Source organism: Lactuca virosa, chromosome 5 (genome assembly GCF_052849685.1).
Source record: "Lactuca virosa cultivar CGN04683 chromosome 5, Lactuca_virosa_CGN04683_v6, whole genome shotgun sequence".
NCBI classification, from domain to species: Eukaryota; Viridiplantae; Streptophyta; class Magnoliopsida; order Asterales; family Asteraceae; genus Lactuca; species Lactuca virosa.
Genome location: NC_136430.1, coordinates 94,134,395 through 94,151,532, shown reverse-complemented (window position 1 = coordinate 94,151,532; position 17,138 = coordinate 94,134,395). Strand labels below are relative to the sequence as shown.

General features: G+C 35.5%; 1 long non-coding RNA gene across 1 annotated transcript; it reads right to left on the bottom strand.

Annotated features, from left to right (window-relative positions):
• Positions 1-15,752: 15,752 nt before the first annotated feature.
• On the bottom strand, positions 15,753-16,750 carry LOC145114738 (uncharacterized). The gene is made up of 4 exons (XR_013711181.1): positions 16,720-16,750; positions 16,157-16,256; positions 16,018-16,074; positions 15,753-15,815 (listed from the first exon to the last, which is right to left on the bottom strand). It is a non-coding gene; the product is annotated as an uncharacterized LOC145114738 (long non-coding RNA).
• Between the last annotated feature and the right edge of the window lie 388 nt (positions 16,751-17,138).

The window sequence follows — 17,138 nt, the reverse complement described above, 5'->3', positions numbered from 1 at the left end:
TATGTGTGCTCACATCTTGGAGATAAAGTCACATATTGACAAGCCAGGAGAGTTGGGTGTCAATGTCTTGAGGAAGTTGGTTGTTGACTAGGTTCTTCAATCACTTTCTAAGTCACATAGTGAGTTCCTTTAGGACTACTACATGACAGACCATGACATGACCCTTAATGATCTTACCTATTTGCTTGATGATGCTGAATCAGCAATGATTTGGAGCACGGGTAAAGCAAATTTGATTGGAAGATCGACTTCCCAAACTTCCATGGACATTGATAATGGTAACATTGGAAATCCAGAAAAGCTTTCTCTTCTCAATGGAAAGGGACCGGCAATAGTCAACTCGGTTGACCAAATTGGTAGAGAGAAAGGCTAAGTCTGAGATAGTCCCATGTACCATTACCAAAGAGTCCATATGTTTCTATTGCCAAAGGAAGGGGCATTGGTTGCGAAGCTGCCCTATTTACCTGAAAGATCATAAAGTCGGTAAAGTCAAAAAGTTTGACTCTACTTCAGGTAAAGTCCATTATCTAACTCTTTTAAGTTCCTATTTGAAGATTCTTATTACATGATGTGACTAGGTCACATGTTTATGTTTTAAGAATCAAAGAAAAGAAAGGAAGCTTAAAGGGAGGTTATGTTGATTCTGATCGCGAAGATGGATTTCGATCGCATGGTTCGGTGATCAGAATTTTGAGCTGTTGCTTAAGAGTTATGCTAGATTGCTTAGGAATATATAACAACATAGTTTTGATATGAATTTGCATTGTAAGGATAAGTTTTTCCACAAGTTTTAAAATAAAAAGAAGAGTTTTGATTTTATTTATTTTAAACATCCTTACAATGGCATTTGTGAAAAATTATTGTTTATATGATTCCGTTGATAGCAATATTGGAAAATGGATTTGATTCTTTCGTTTGTGGAAGTGTCATAATTTACCAAATAAGGAAAGATTCCCATCACCCACGTTTCAGTTGGATAGAAACTTGGAATCATGCAACTTGTATCGTATGATGAATGAGAATTTTCATCTTTGGGAAATTAAGACTAAATCCTTGTTCACATGTATATGTGAGTCAAGTGAAGGACTAGGGGATCGGGTACACTTGGTTGTGCGCTGGTCAAGTCCACCACAAAGAACGATAAGGCTATTCGTCATGATTTACTGAATTTTAGTAAATATGGTTGTGCTTACAAAATTAAGTGTAATTCTGAAACATTGGAAAAGTTTCAATGTAAGGCAGAACGAATAGGAAGAATCAACTTAGGCAGAAAGATAAAAGTTTCTCCAATCTGAAAAGATGGGAGAGTACTTGAGTATCTTGTTTTATGATTATCTTAGTGATTATGAAACCATATCACAATTGATTTTCTAAGGACATCTTAGTGCATTTGTTTGGCTAAAAAGAGGAATCATGGATTGTTGAAATTGGTTAAATCAAAAAGATGAATCATACTTCGTTCCAAAACAAGTCTTAGAGTCATACTCCAAGATTGTAACTTGAGTGACATAATCTTAAGAAGGTTTATAACACTTGTCAAATGTAGAGTAAAATGTTTCCTTACTCTTGTACATTTGAAATTGGTAAGTTGTGATGTTTTTGGATAAAACAAAGACCAACTAAGACCAATTGAGTGAAGTGTTTATCTTGATAAGAATCCGCACTAACTCTTGAATATTTATTTTGTCAACGAATGGTTCTTGACAAGAGAATATTATATGTCAAGAGGTCAGTGGGAGTCTTAAAGATCTTGAAAAAGTCACAAGAACTAATCAAGGGTGTTGTTTATCACTAGCACACGACTTGAGGTTTATAACCTATCGTGTTGACATATTCTTATTTTTGTGCCCATTCCAGTCAAAGTTGACTATGCATGTGAGTTCCATGAGTTCTCAATTGTTTGCATAACTACTTGGAAGCAATGGTAGGCCCTTGTGCTACCAACTGGTAAAAAGCTAAGATTGCACAAGTTCAGTCCATATGAGTTTGGATTTGTCACTAACCTTGTCTTGTGATTATGGTTTTGATAAATTCACATGGATAGGAACACATACACCATAAAATCTAAGTGTCATAAGGTTTCTATCCAATTCATGAAAATGATGGTGATGAAACGCTTTCACTTAGTAGATTTTAAGTAGATAGCAATTGTGATATTTGCATTCTCAAAGTCGTTAGTGGAGCGTGTGTGAGTAACCGACACACTAACATGGACTTGTGAGAAATGGAAAAGGTCTAAACAATTGAGACTATGACTACGACATCCATTTTCATAGTTTTAAAAATTGTTTAGACACACATGTGAGCTATCTAAAAAAAGGTGTATGATTTTGATAAACTCTTATCAAAGCATCTCGTATCAGAGATCTGAACTTTGGTAAGAAAGTCAATAAAGTATTGATTTCTAGTAGTCCAGCTGATTTCTGGATACATGTCAAAGCTAGTGGGAGCATAATTGTTATGCTAATAATTATCATGTTAGTGGGAGCATGATAATTATGATAAGTGTTGCAAGTTAGCAATGTTAGTTATAGAAAACAAAAGTTTTAATTGGGAAAAGTTGTTTTGCTATAATTAAGGGAGAGGAAATTATACTTCATTTCAATTCTAAAAGCTTAGATTGAGATTTTAATCATCTGTAGTCAAGGATATATATATATGAATTTTATGTTGGAATGGTTCAACACAAGAAAATTCTTTATATATTGCGTTCTCAAAATTCGATTATGATTACGACATCCCTCTTCATAGTCGAAATATGAAAACTTGGCAAATCAAAAAAAATAAAAAATATATTGTAGCAAAAGACTGGTCTAGGATCATGTCTCTATGTGAGACATCATGAATCGTGTCCCATATGCTTCGGATATAGGATCGATTACATGTGCTCTAATATTTATCCTTTCTAAATTTTCCAAATGCCTAGGGCATTAAGAGGGGAAATGGTCTAGAATTGGATATGACTTAAATGATTAAGCAATTGTCGAGGACAATCTGAGGTTTACCAAAGATTGGTTGCTCATGGACAGTTGGAAGTATGGTGTAAATTTTTGGAAAGGACCACATTGACATATTCTGAAAGGAGGCAACTCTTGTTCAGAAGTAATAGTCAAAATGGGAATATGGAAAAGTTTCATAGGTGGTAGTTATTCATTAAATCTGTGTAAGATTAGAAAACTTAATGTACTTTGAATTTGAGACTTCGTTTCCATGGAATTGATCTCCATTGGAATACTCTGTAATGTCTGTTGACAAGTCTTTGTGAGTTTGTGCATAGTCATTACAAGAGGATAAATGCATATAAGTTTAGAATCTAACTGATTTCGGTAAATGGCAGGATTTTGGAATTCTTACATTTACGATAAGGATTTGGATTGTAAAATTAGCATCATTGGAATCATGTTCAATTGGTCTATTTCACAAAGTAAGGATCATAGACAAACATAGTGTGCATACTTGGAGTATGGCATAACTATTGTTTGGACAAACATAGTGTGCATGCTTGGAGTATGGCATGACTATTGTTTTGATTCAAGTATAAAGTTGATTATTTGAAACATTATACAATGAATAATGAGTAATCAATATGGTGTTTAAATAAAAGGTGTTTTATTTACTCTCAAAGGTGCTTGGGGCCATATAGGATTAGTATTATTCTTGTGTTTCACTTTGCATGTTTTGACTTCCCGAATAACTAGGTTATTCAAACTCTCCACAGTCAATCATACTTTGGAAGTAGGTATGAATCAAGACTGTCATGAATGGGTCTGTAGTTTGTCTAGGTGGCCTAGACATAGCTGCAGTATTCATGAGTGCTCCTAGAATATATTCGAGTATTGGATTAAACCCACGCTCATTTGACTCACTTCATGGATTTTATCACGAGTGAGCATGAGACGATAATATCTTATATTCTTCAAACGGAGACGTGTGAGTTGTAGTTGCGCGTCGGTTGCACATTGACATATGTAAACACAACTAGTAACTTGGTTGTTATAAAACATATCATTGTGTGTAATTTGATGAGTAAGTACAAGCGAACATTTGGATCAAATTTTATCCATTCCTTTTACCCTTAGAGGGATAAAAGCGACATCTGTGGGCCCCTTGATGATTTAGTGATGACAAACGTAAGTGCTCGTCCGGGCCTGGACTGATTTGATTTGTTCAATTAGTCGGTCGCCGTAAATCAAAAATCGGGAAACAACAAATGGACAGAGAGAATGATTATAATCCATGTCTCAGTCCATATGATATCTAGAATGGAGGAATATAAGATCCCTTATCTTATGGACACGTCATTGACTAGGTCAGAGTTCGACAACGACTCTTAAGAGCTACGATTGCTAGTCGGGATCTTGGAGTCATACAAAATAATAGTTTTAGACTTATCCAAGTGGGAGACTGTTGGATTAGGTGTCTAAGCCCATAACTATTATTGGTATGTACTCGACCCGAGAGTAGCATGGTCCATTTGGGTTGCATAACACCAGGACAATTTTTTAGGATGGACTCTTGAGAGAAAGGTTATATATGATTTATTAATATATTATAAGTTCTAATATATTAATATGAGATCAGCTGTTTTAATTAGTATTGATCAAGAATTAATTTGGAATTAATTTAGTGATCAAAAGAGACTAATTAAATCTATGGGGACTAATTATGGTAATTAGTTATATTTATATGTGTTGGGCTTATGATCCTAGTTGGACCAAGTTTATGTATGGATACATAAAGAGTTGGGCCACATGAACCATGGATCATAAAAACCCATGGGTATGGATTTGGGTTATACCCATGACCCTTGAAATACCACTCATATAAATACATATATGATGGCCTAAAACCGACACCTTAGGTGTGTGCATGTTCTTGGAGTTCATGAAGGTTTTTGGTACATGGAGTTTCTCTCTCAAGAGTCACCTTTGTTCTAGGTGAGTTGTGATTCCATTTTAGGTGCAACACTTGGGGCACTAAGTTCTTAAAGGCAAAAGTCTTTCAAGCAACACCAAATACATCAAGACTTCAAGCCACATAAAAGGTATGTTACTCTAACTAGTATCTTGTATTGTTTATGACAAATTGCATGCTAGTTATAAGTTTAATGACTTGGAAACCATTTGCATGTATAATTAGTGAAAACATAGATCCAAGGTAGTTAGGGTTGTATGTGCACCATAGGATGTTGTAGTATACTAAAACCCATCACATACAACATACATATCAAATAACAACACGTGGTTGTGTCAGGTCCGTATCAACCCCCAGATCCGTATCAACCCAAAATACAACATATAGCTGTGTCAGGTCCGAATAACCCTCGGGTTCGTATCAACCCCGAATCTGTAATGACTCTGAGCCCATATAGCCCAATGCATAAATCATACAAGCACAATAGACATAATCATACGATAACATACAATTCTACTCATATAATACAGTGGGCCGACCTTGGTGCCTTCGACCCACTTAAGGTGGTAAGAAGACTCACCTCACAAGCAGACAAAAAGCTGAACTGACACGCTGCTCTGAAACCCACACTACCAATCACCTTTACAATTAAAAACCACCAAAACTCATACTACCATTCAAATACCTAAAATGCACCTAGGTCAAACCTTGGTCAAAACCAGGTCAAAGTTAATCGAGTCAACCGATTTGACTCAGTCATTACGCGAGGCGTACTCCTCGTGTACGCAGGTCATACCTTGCACTTGATCAAAGAATGGGGCGCTGACCTCTTACGCTCAGCGTACCCTTCGCTACTCCTTGCATACGAGGTTGCTTGCCAACCTCTTAACTAAGTGCTAAATCCCTTAAGCACCCACGTCCAAAATTCAGATCTAGGTCACATAAGATGCCCTAAGCTATAAAGTTTCCAACTTTATGGCCTAGCATGCCTATTAAGTTCTTTAAACCAAAAACCCTAGCCTCTTAACCCAATAAGACCATCTAGGACTTGCATGGGGGAAAACTAGTGACCAAGAACCCAACTTTATGACTTAACACCCCTAAAAGCCTCTGAAAGGACAACTCAGATGGCTTGGAGTACCTCCTACTCACAAAGGCTAAGTTTGGGTCCAAAAAGGAAACAACTTGATCAAAACTAGATCCAAGAGATTCTATCAAGTTTGAAACTTTTTACCTCCACAAGGTGCACAAGGGGGACTAAATGTAGGATCCAAAGCCTTGAGTGTAACACCACCACTTCAATGTTCTTCCTTCTACTCCAAGAGCTCCAAAAAGTCACCAAAATGGCCCAACAAGCTTCACAAATCACAAACACTCTTAGGGTTTTCGAGATAAGGAGGGAGGCTGAAGGTAAAAAGGTGCTTGAGGCCATAATTGAGTTTAAATAGGGTCCAAACCCTAAAATTTTGGGTATTTCACTCTGGCTGCATATGCCTTGCGACGCTCAGTGTTCTAAGGCGCTCCAGAGTATGCCCTGCGTACGAGGGTGTACGCCCCGCGTACTCCAAAGGTCTTCGAATTTACAAAATTGCCATCAGGGACTGATCTTGCAAAATAGACATAACTCAAGGGTTAAAATGAATACCTGAAATCTAGGTGTTACACTAAACTAGTTGCTGGAAAAAACTTTATGTCAATCCAACTTCAAACGAATGAGATATGCATGTTTTAAAATTTTCACTGAATACAAAATACAAAAAGAAATAGATGAAAAGTTGAAAATTTTAAGTTTTGATATCCCGACTTCTGGGGACGGTAAGTTATTGAATATTAAACCAAAAACGACAAAATTATAGTCTAAAATCATGTATAAACTCTAAAATACATGTTTGAAAAAACCGCATGTCATCCGACTATAAACGAATTAAATATACATGTTTTAAAATTTTCACAGAATACCGAAAAAACTGAAAAACTAACAATTTTTAGCTTTTGATATCCTGGATTTGGGGGAATGTAAGTCAATGAATGTGAAACCAAAAATGACAAAATTAGAGTCTAAAATCATGTATAAACTCGAAAATACACGTTGGAAAAAAATTGTGTGCCAATTTGACTTCAAACGAATGAGATATGTATGTTTTAAACTTCTCATAGAAATCGGTTCCTTCCCCTAAAATCGGTTCCGGTTCCTAACACCGGTTATGGTTCTTAAACCTAGTTTACCTAGACCGACGGACTCAAACCCAGATTACCCAAAACCCGGATAAAGCCATTCTTTAAACCTGAAACCCAGAACGGTTGTACATATTCTGGTTTTAACGATTCTGGTTCCGGTCCGATTTCGGTTTCGGTTCGGTTTTTCGGTTTTAAATCTCATCTCTAATCCATGGTTATAATAAGGAAAGAGAAAGACAATTTTCTCTTTTATTCCATCTTGTTTTATAACATATGTATCTTTTACATAAAATTAACTAACGTCATATAATGGACTTCAATAGGTCCAAAAAGAAGTCCACAACATATATAAATACATACACAAGTTGGGGCTAGCCCACTTGGCTAACAAAGTGACTAACAAAGAGTTACTAACAACGATGTCTTGAGTTCTATCCCATGCATATACTAACCCACCGTTCTAAAAAATATAAATACGTACCTTATGATCTACTAGTTATTTTTCTCACTAGAAAAAATTATTTCCATAAATAATAATTTCCAATTAAATACTAGTGTTGATAATATTTATTAGTAATTAAATTCTAATAAATAAACAATAAGTGATAACTTGCTATAAGGTGTGACCCTATAGGATCATATGTCATTAGCAAATATCATTTTATAAATGATTCTTGGTCATATAGATCTTTTAATCTCCCACTTGCATAAGACTCGTCATATATTGATATAGAGAGTGTGAACGTCTAGCAACATTTCGTAACCCCAAATAACACATGAAAAAAATTTCACATCAACATCCAATTCCCAAAAGCTCAAAGCTATAATTGATGTATAATGTAAGTTTATCAGTTATCCCTTTGTTACACACATCTTGTTGAACATGAGATTTGGATCGCAATCAATCTCAATTGGTGTTCCACTTTGGTTTTGTATGGTTAATATATATGGTTTATTATCATTAAAAGATTGTGGGATTGAAAACCCCATGTGTCGCACCAGGTTTTTCAAAACTTGACCCACTCAAACTATATACATCAGAAGTAGCAGGACTAAAGCTGCTGGAACTTAATTAGGATGTCGACTAATTAAGAGACAACTTACAATAGCGTTCTGGATCGTCAGGTCTTTACGTTCTAATTTATGTTTTGTATTTATTATGACATCCTTAGGGTTTTGTATTTTGAAACAACATCTGTACTCAAGATATTTTAATAAAATGAGATAGTTTTCTCAAAATGTTTTAATATAATAGGATTTTCCGCAAACAAAGGTAACATGGTTTTTGAAAGCGTAAAGAAAAAGTTTTTTTTTTGGTTCTGGAAAATAGGGGATGTCACTAGGTGCCGCCCTATAAGATCATATGTTATTATCAAATATCATTCTATAAATGATTATTGGGCATATAGACCTTTCATACCGCCCTTTAGGGGTGTGGTTGTTGTATGGAGGGCCAAATCCATAGAGATTCATGGAAATTTCTCTCTCTCTCTCTATATATATATATATATATATATATATATATATATATATATATTGAGCCTCTGTATTAAGTGGTGATGTGGGGTGGTAGGTATTTATAGGGTTGTGGTGTGGTAATGGAGATAATGTAGTGTTGAGTTGCCAACACTTTTGGAGTGGGGAGGTGATAGGTTTTCTATGCATCTCTACACTAATATTTGGCGACTGAAGCAACTAAAATAACCCTAAGTGAATATGCAACCTAGGATCTAGGTTTTACTAGTTATAGCAACCAAGTTTTGACACTACTAAATAATACTACAAAGAGATATATGATTACTAACCTTTAAGCAAAATCAAATTTGCTTCTTAAATCTTTGTAGATCTCGAAAATATTGAAACACATGGAAGGTTCTAGCACCTAAAAGAGAATACCTCTAAAGGATCACAACCAAAAGATTAAACATCGGAAATTTAGGAGAGGGGATAAGAAGCTTACAAAACTTGACATCTCATATTGCAAGGAATCTAGGGACGAAATTAATGAAGGGAAGGAGGGTCTATTTATAGCTGAGCAAACTTGCAGAGAAGGCAAATTAGAATTAATTAAATAATCATATTTAATCCAAATTCAAATCTGTCACTTATCAGCAGTTATTGCGGAAAATTCCAAGGGATAACTCCCTTCTAATTTTCTTCCAACCCTTCTAGGGTTTCCATAATATTTCAGTTCTTCAATTATTGAACAATTAATATTCAGTCCATATATCTTTAAATAATTTCCTGATTAATTCTAAAGAATTCCAAATTAATTCTAACTAGTTTCTAATTAATTTATCAAGCTGTGATAATTTAATAAACTATTTATCTCGCTCTCTTAAAATCTTTTTTTCTAGTTATTTTAGATCTTTAGGGCAACCCTAAAATAACATTTGTATTATTCTCAAAGTTATACCAATTAGTTATGACATTGGACACCCATTTCCAACAGTTTCCCATTTAGACAAGCCATCAACTACTATTGGTCGAATAATCTTCGAATAACCAACAAAGCGTGTCTTCCATAGCAACTATCGAACTTTGATCTAATCAAGTATCAGTCCTTATATAAGTGATCAATTATTCATTTGTTTCTACAATATATCATTGTGAATTAAGCGATGGATTATGGATCAACCTAACAGTTCAACATTATGATTTCTCGATTTCCGTTAGTCGCAATCTCCATGATATGTCTAATCAGTAAAGATAATCTACTAACACTTCACGACAATCTTAACTCAATACCGACTCCTAAGAGTATGACCGATTATGGAGTTTTGAGTAAATTTATACTCGGGAATTGGGGATCTAGACATGAAAAAACGAACACAATAATAAATTAATTGTAAATGGTAACACACCTTCAAATAAATAATTTCCCATTGTTTAATCACCATAACAATTACAAAAAATATTCATTGTTATAAATGTTTAAAAATAATCAACTAATTACTAAACTTGACATCATCTCTCATGCCTATGCTCCAAGTACGCATACAATGTCTTTCCTTGGTCATTCCCTTTGTAAATGAATCAACCAGATTTTCCTCTGACGATACTCGCTTTACAACCAAATCTCCATTGTCAACTCTATCTCGAATGTAATGGAACTTCCTATTTATATGCCCTAACATGTTGTGATCCCTAGGTTCTTTAGTCAGAGCGGCCGCACCTTCATTATCATAGAATATTTCCAATGGCATTTTATTACTCATAACAACTCTAAGGTCACCTATAAAGTTTCTAATCCAGGTAACTTCCTTGAATGCTTCATTTGCAACAATATATTCAAACTCGCAGGTAGAGTCTGCCACCATCTATAGTTTGGAACTTTTCCAGGTCACTTCACTACCATTCAGTAGAAATACCCATCCAGACTGTGACTTTGAATCATTTATATCCGTCTGGAAACTTGAGTCACTGTATCCTTTTACAACAAGCTCTTATTCACCACCATACACAAGCAACATGTCTTTAGTATTTCTCAAATACTTTAGAATGTTCTTGACAGCTCTCAAATTACTTAGTCTAGGGTTTTCCTGATATCAACTTACCATGCTTAAAGCATACGATATATCAGGGCGAGTACATGTCATAACATACATGATCGATCCTATAGCCAAAGCATATGGGACTCGATCCATTCTATCATGTTCATCACTAGAACTAGGACATTGACTTTTACTCAATTTCACACTATGATACAGAGGAACATTTCCTTTCATGGAATTTTCCATATTGAATCTGGTTAATACCTTATCCACATATATGCTCTTTCTAACTCCTATTAGTCGTCTCGATCTATCTTTATAGATTCTTATACCAAGCATATATTCTGCTTCCCCTAAGTCCTTCTTAGTGAAACATTTCTCGGGCCAAGATTTTACACTTTGCAACTCAGGGATAGCGTTTCATATGAGTTGTATGTCATCAACTAACAATGTCAGGAAGACAACGACACTCTCACTAGCTTTGACATATACGTAATACTCATCTGGACTTCTAGAAAAACCATATGCTTTGACTTTTCATGGAAGCACTGATTCAAGCTTCGTGATGCTTGTTTAAGTCAATGGATAGACCTTTCAAGCATACACATCTTATTTGGTTCCTTGGGATGCTCAAACCATTCAGGTTGTATCATATACAAATCCTCTGAAAGTTTACTGTTAAGGAAAGTCGTTTTAACATCCATTTTCCATATTTCATAATCACAAAAGGCAACTATGGCAAATAGTATCCTAATAGACTTTATGTTAGCTACCAGTGAGAATGTTTCCTCATGAACAATTCTGTGAGTCTAAGTGTAACCTTTTATCACCAACCTAGTTTTAAATGTGTGTATGTAACATCTAATTATTTAGGTATTCGTTTTAACCCTTGAGTTGTGCTTTATTTGCAAGTTTAGTCCCCAGTGGAAATTTCGGAATTTCAGAGGAAGCTGGAGTACGCGGGGCGTACACCTTCGTACGCAGGGCGTACTCGGATTCGCAGTAGTACGCAGGGCGTACGCAGCCAGGGTTCAAACACTAAATTTTATGGTTGGACCCTATTTAAACAAATTTATGGCCGCATGCACCTTCTTATCTTCAACCTCCTTCCTCATTTCGAAACCCTAAAGAATGTTAGTGCATTGTGAAGCTTGTAGAGCCATTTTTGGTGCGATTTGGAGCTTTCGGAGTAGAAGGAAGTGCAATGAGGTGGTGGTGTTCCACTCAAGGCTTTGGATCCAACATCTTGTTCCCCTTGTGCACCTTGTGGAGGTAAAAAGTTTCAACCTTGGTGTAGAAATATTATAGATCTAGTTTTAGCTCAGAGTTGTTCCCCTTTTTGTCCCAAACTTGGTCTTTGTGAGTAGAAGGTACTCTAAGGCATTTGAATTGTCCTTTCAGAGGTTTTGACGGGTGTTGAGTCATAAAGTTGGGTTTTCGGTTATTAGTTTCTCTCCATGCAAGTGCTAGATGGTCTTAATAGGTTAAGAGACTAGGGTTTATGGAGTTAAGGTCTTAAGATCCATGCTAAACCATAAAGTTGGAAACTTTATGGTTAAGAACATCTTTTGTTGCCTAGATCTGAAATTTGGACGTAGGTGCTTAAGGGATTAAGCACTTAATAAGAGGGATGGTGAGCAGCCGCGTACGCTGGGCGTACTGAGGAGTACGCTATGCGTACAAGGCCAACTCCCTAATCCTCGGTCAACGACAAAGTACACCCCACATACACAAGGAGTACGCCCCGTGTACTGAGTGAGTTAACCCGGTTGACTTTGACCTGGATTTTGACAAGGGTTTAACCTAGGGTATTTTAGGTATTTGAATAGTAGTCTGAGTTTTAGTTACTGTTATTCGTAAAGGTAGCCAGTAGCATGGGTTTCAGTGTAGCGTGTCATTTCAACTTTTCATCTGTCTGTGAGGTGAGTCTTTCTTACCACCTTAAGTGGGCCGAAGGCACCAAGGCCGACCCACTGTTTTGTATGAATAAGAACTGTATGCTATCGTATAATTTTGTATGATGTGATTGTATGATTTATGTATTGAGCTAGTTTGGGCTCAGAGTCATTACAGACTCGGGGTTGATACTGTTGGATTAGGTGTCTAAGACCATAACTATAATTGGTATGTACTTGACCCGATAGTAGCATGGTCCTTTTGGGTTGCCTTCACCATAGCAATATGATAGGATGGATATTTGAGAAAGAGGTTATTTGTGATTTATTAATATATTATAAGAATAATATATTAATTGAGAAATCATATTATTTAATTGGTATTGATCAGGAATTGATTTGGAATTAATTTAGTGATCAAAAGAGACTGATTAAATTAACGGGGACTGATTAGGTAAATCAGTAATACATATAGTTTGGGCTAATGATCCATGTTGATTAGGGATGGACTAAATCTATGTGAGAGTCCATGAAGATTTAGTCCAAAGGGCCTATCAAGTGAGTTATTGGATTGTTTAAAGGCCTAAGTGAATGAATTAGGGTTTACAAGTTAAAACCCTAGGAATTCCACACTATAAATGCAACCCCTAGCACTCCTAAAATCGACCAAGACTTACAAGAAGAAACCCTAGCTGATTTTTGGTGCCTCCTAGCCTCCATCACATAGTCCTCCATTGTTCTTGGTGTTTGTGACTCATTTGAGGTATCACATTTGAGGTACTAAGCTCTTGAAAGGACAAGTTATACAAGCTACAACAAAGAGGTATTCATCTAACTTGTTTTTATGTTGTAAATCTCATATTGTATCCTAGTTAGGGCTCATACTTTGGATAAAAGAAAATTGCATGTATAACTTGAGAAAACATAGATCCAAAGCATTAGGGTTGTATGTGCACCATAGGATTGTTATAGTGCTCAAAACCCATCAGTGGTATCAGAGCCTAGGGTGTTTTCTGTTATATTGATGCATTGGTTAATTGTTCAAAGCTGAAGCAAATTGAAATCTGCTCTCTGCATGATGAACTCAACGAGTCAATAATAGGACTCGACGAGTCCAGTTCTCTGACTCGACGAGTTGGATCATCTGTTGGGATATTTTCGGGTATTTTGGCCAGAATTGGATTTGGATCATTACCATTAAACGTTTTGACTGATAAAATTCATTATTTATGATAAGGTAATGATTATCCTCATCCAATTGGAGGATAATTGTCAAATTTTAATATAATTACTTGATTATGTGATAAATAATTATTTGTAGAATTTGATTTGAATTATATTTCTATATGAAATTAGATTTGATCAAATTTTGTGATATAGATAATGTATATGATTAATTTAATTGTTTTCAAATTTGATCTAAGAGGTTTTGAAAAGTTTCAAAAACCTGCCCTCAAGTTTTGGAATTTAAAATTTCATTAAAAAGTTTTAATTTTGAAAAATTTAAATTCTAAACCCTAGAGTTTTAAAAGTTTAAAATTCAACCCTTATACTATTATAATATTAATAACTTAATACTTTTATATATATATATATATATATATATATATATATATATATATATATATATATATATGTATATGTATGTATAAGACAGTCAGTCTTACCGTTAGTAGGCCTCATTTACGAAGCTGGTCTCACTACTAGAAAAACAGCCTTTTACGACGCGCAATGTGTGTCGTAAAACGCTCAGACGACGCGCAAATGCATGTCAAGGAAGGCCCTGTCATAATGAGAGACGACGTGCATTTACGACGCGCATTTATGACGCGCAATGCGTATCAAGGAAGCCCCTGTCATAATGGAAGACGACACACATTTGCGTATCGTAACCTTACGACGCACATTTAGGACACACATTGCGCATCATTAAAGCCCCTGTCATAAATGAAGATGACACCCATTTGCGTGTCATAAACTTCGGCAACAATTTACGATATACATTTACGACGCGTCTTTACGATACTCATTTAAGCATATGGAAACAAATTTATACCAAAACAATCAATTTCATCCATAACATCATGTCAAAAAATTGTAATACATTGGTATTAATGGGATTCGATTGTGCATTGTTATTAAGAGGTTTTCTCTAACTATATAGCCTAATACTACATTGCTATTAAGGAACACCTTCAGTTGACTTGAGCATCAAAAGGTTCGTGACAGCAAGAAGTACCTGAAAGATAAGATTTAAAATAATACAGAAAACAATTTATGGTTTTGACTGTTGCAATAATTTTTAAAATTATCAAACAACATACAACTATAAACATATTAACCTTCTCGTGGAGATCAAGGTCACCTGATGCTGTCAAATCAATCAGCAGTCTCACCAGTGCACAATTGCTGGAAAAAAGGAACCTCCAATTTGCTACTATATTCTAACCGATATTCAGCCAGATCAGCTACAAGTGACACTGATATCCTGCGTAGTCTAACATCAGCAGTGGCGTTGCTCAAAATACCCTAGAAAACAAGTTTTAAATTAGAAAATACTTCGATTTGTCAACTTCCACATGCATTACCTGTAGCATTAGGTCTCCGCCTAATGGTAATAAATAGCATTTGCAATATAACTTATTAATTATGGAAAAACTAAACTTAACATGCTTACCTAATTCACATGAAATCGTGACTTGTGAGTCTAACATACGATGAATTCTTGCGTCAACATAGCTTAGACCTATCTTGGCATAGCCCTAAACAGTACTTTGATAAAATGGTTTAAGTTTAACATAACCAAAAACACCCTTAGATTTTTCCTCAAAGAAGCATAGGTGCTCAAGAACCCAACATTTAACTGAAAAATGAAAATATGCAGGCAATTTGATAAAATCTTCTAATTAGTTAGTTACATACACAGAGTCAAAACTCATCCTTCCAATTGAATCGGGTACTGTACCAGTCAACCTGTTGAAGCTTAGGTATCTGCAAAAAGATGGTTCAGATAAATTTAGAAGTATGATTAAATATTTCTTTAAAATTCCATATTTAGCAAAAAAAATTGCTTGAATTTAGATTGGTGTTCTTATATGACTCACAGGTTTTTCATGCCACTAATCTGTACCATGTACTCAGGTATTGAACTTGTAAGCAAGCAATTCCTTGACAATCACTACATGATAAATGATTTTATTAAAATGAAAAACCAGAAATATTTGGAAAATGGAAAAGATTTATCAAGTTCTTCATCTAGCATACGTACTCGGTCAGTTTCTTCATCTAGCATGTGGAACAAGTTCTCTTCTATTTGTTCATGAATAACAGGATCCTGTAAACAGTCTCATCAGTAAATAGACATAATCAGTAGATGAGAACAAGAAAAAGATTCTAAACTAAGGTAGAAATTGCCTCTTTCATCAAAAGTTAGGATATATTCATTCACACAACTTTTACGTGAGCACATGAGATATTTATAGTATGAAATAGTTATGTTATTGTGAGAAAAAAATGTTTATGAATGTGTAGCTTACTGGGTCCTTCTCAATGAGATGTCGCAGAGTGGACACAGTAAGATGTCTCAAAGTTGGCTGTTGCAAAGAAGAAACTGTTTCAGAAACAAAAAATAACAATTTTATATTAATACTTTTAAGAGTCACCAGCAAGAATTACCTGTCTTGATGAAAGAGTTGAAAGGAGAACTTTGACATTAGTATGAACTGTAACAGCTTGGGGAGCAAAGAGTACAAGTTGTTGGGTAAAACGAACACTCCTGCCAAATTAACAAAATATTACATTAATAAAAGGTCTAAAACCAATACAATAGTCATTGTAAAATAAGATAAATTATTGTGTACACTCCTGCATATGAGTAGTAAGGGGCTGTTTCTTTTTTTGACTTCATGAGCTTAATGGGTTAAGCATTTAATCTAGACATCTATACATTACTATTTCTTTTTTGCTTCGTCTGGACCAAAAAAACCTGGCTTAATATATTAAGACACCAATCCTTGACCTATTTACCCTTCTTTATTCCCCTCCAAACTCCTCCCACGTTAAAAAATTGATGAATATCACGAAAATTCTTTGTTGGAATGTAAGGGTAAAATGTTAATATAATATCATTCAGACGTTTTATTTGGTCTAGAAAAGAAACAGACTTTATGTATACAACACTTTTATCCAGACATATATCATTATCCATACAGCTATAAAGGACTTATAAGGTTGCTTACTCAAGAAGTGTTGCTGTTTCTTGCTGTGTGCGAAGTTCTCGAAATGCGAATTTTGGATCCGAAGAGTCGAATTCTTAGGGCACGTGGTTAGCAAAGAAGGTATACACATGGACCCATCCAAAATCAAAGCCATTGAGAGCTGGTCAGCACCGAAGACGCCTACGTAAATTCGTCAATTTCTAGGCCTCGCTGGCTACTATCGCAGGTTCATTCAGAACTTCTCCTGAATTGCGAAACCTCTTACAACACTGACCCAAAAGGGTGTGGCCTTTGACTGGGAAGAGAAGCAGGAAAGAGCATTCCAAACGCTCAAGCGAGCCTTGTGCACCGCACCAATACTATCCCTCCCCGAAGGGATAGAAGACTTCGTTGTCTATTGCGATGCTTCAAATCAAGGGCTCGGCTGTGTTCTGATGCAA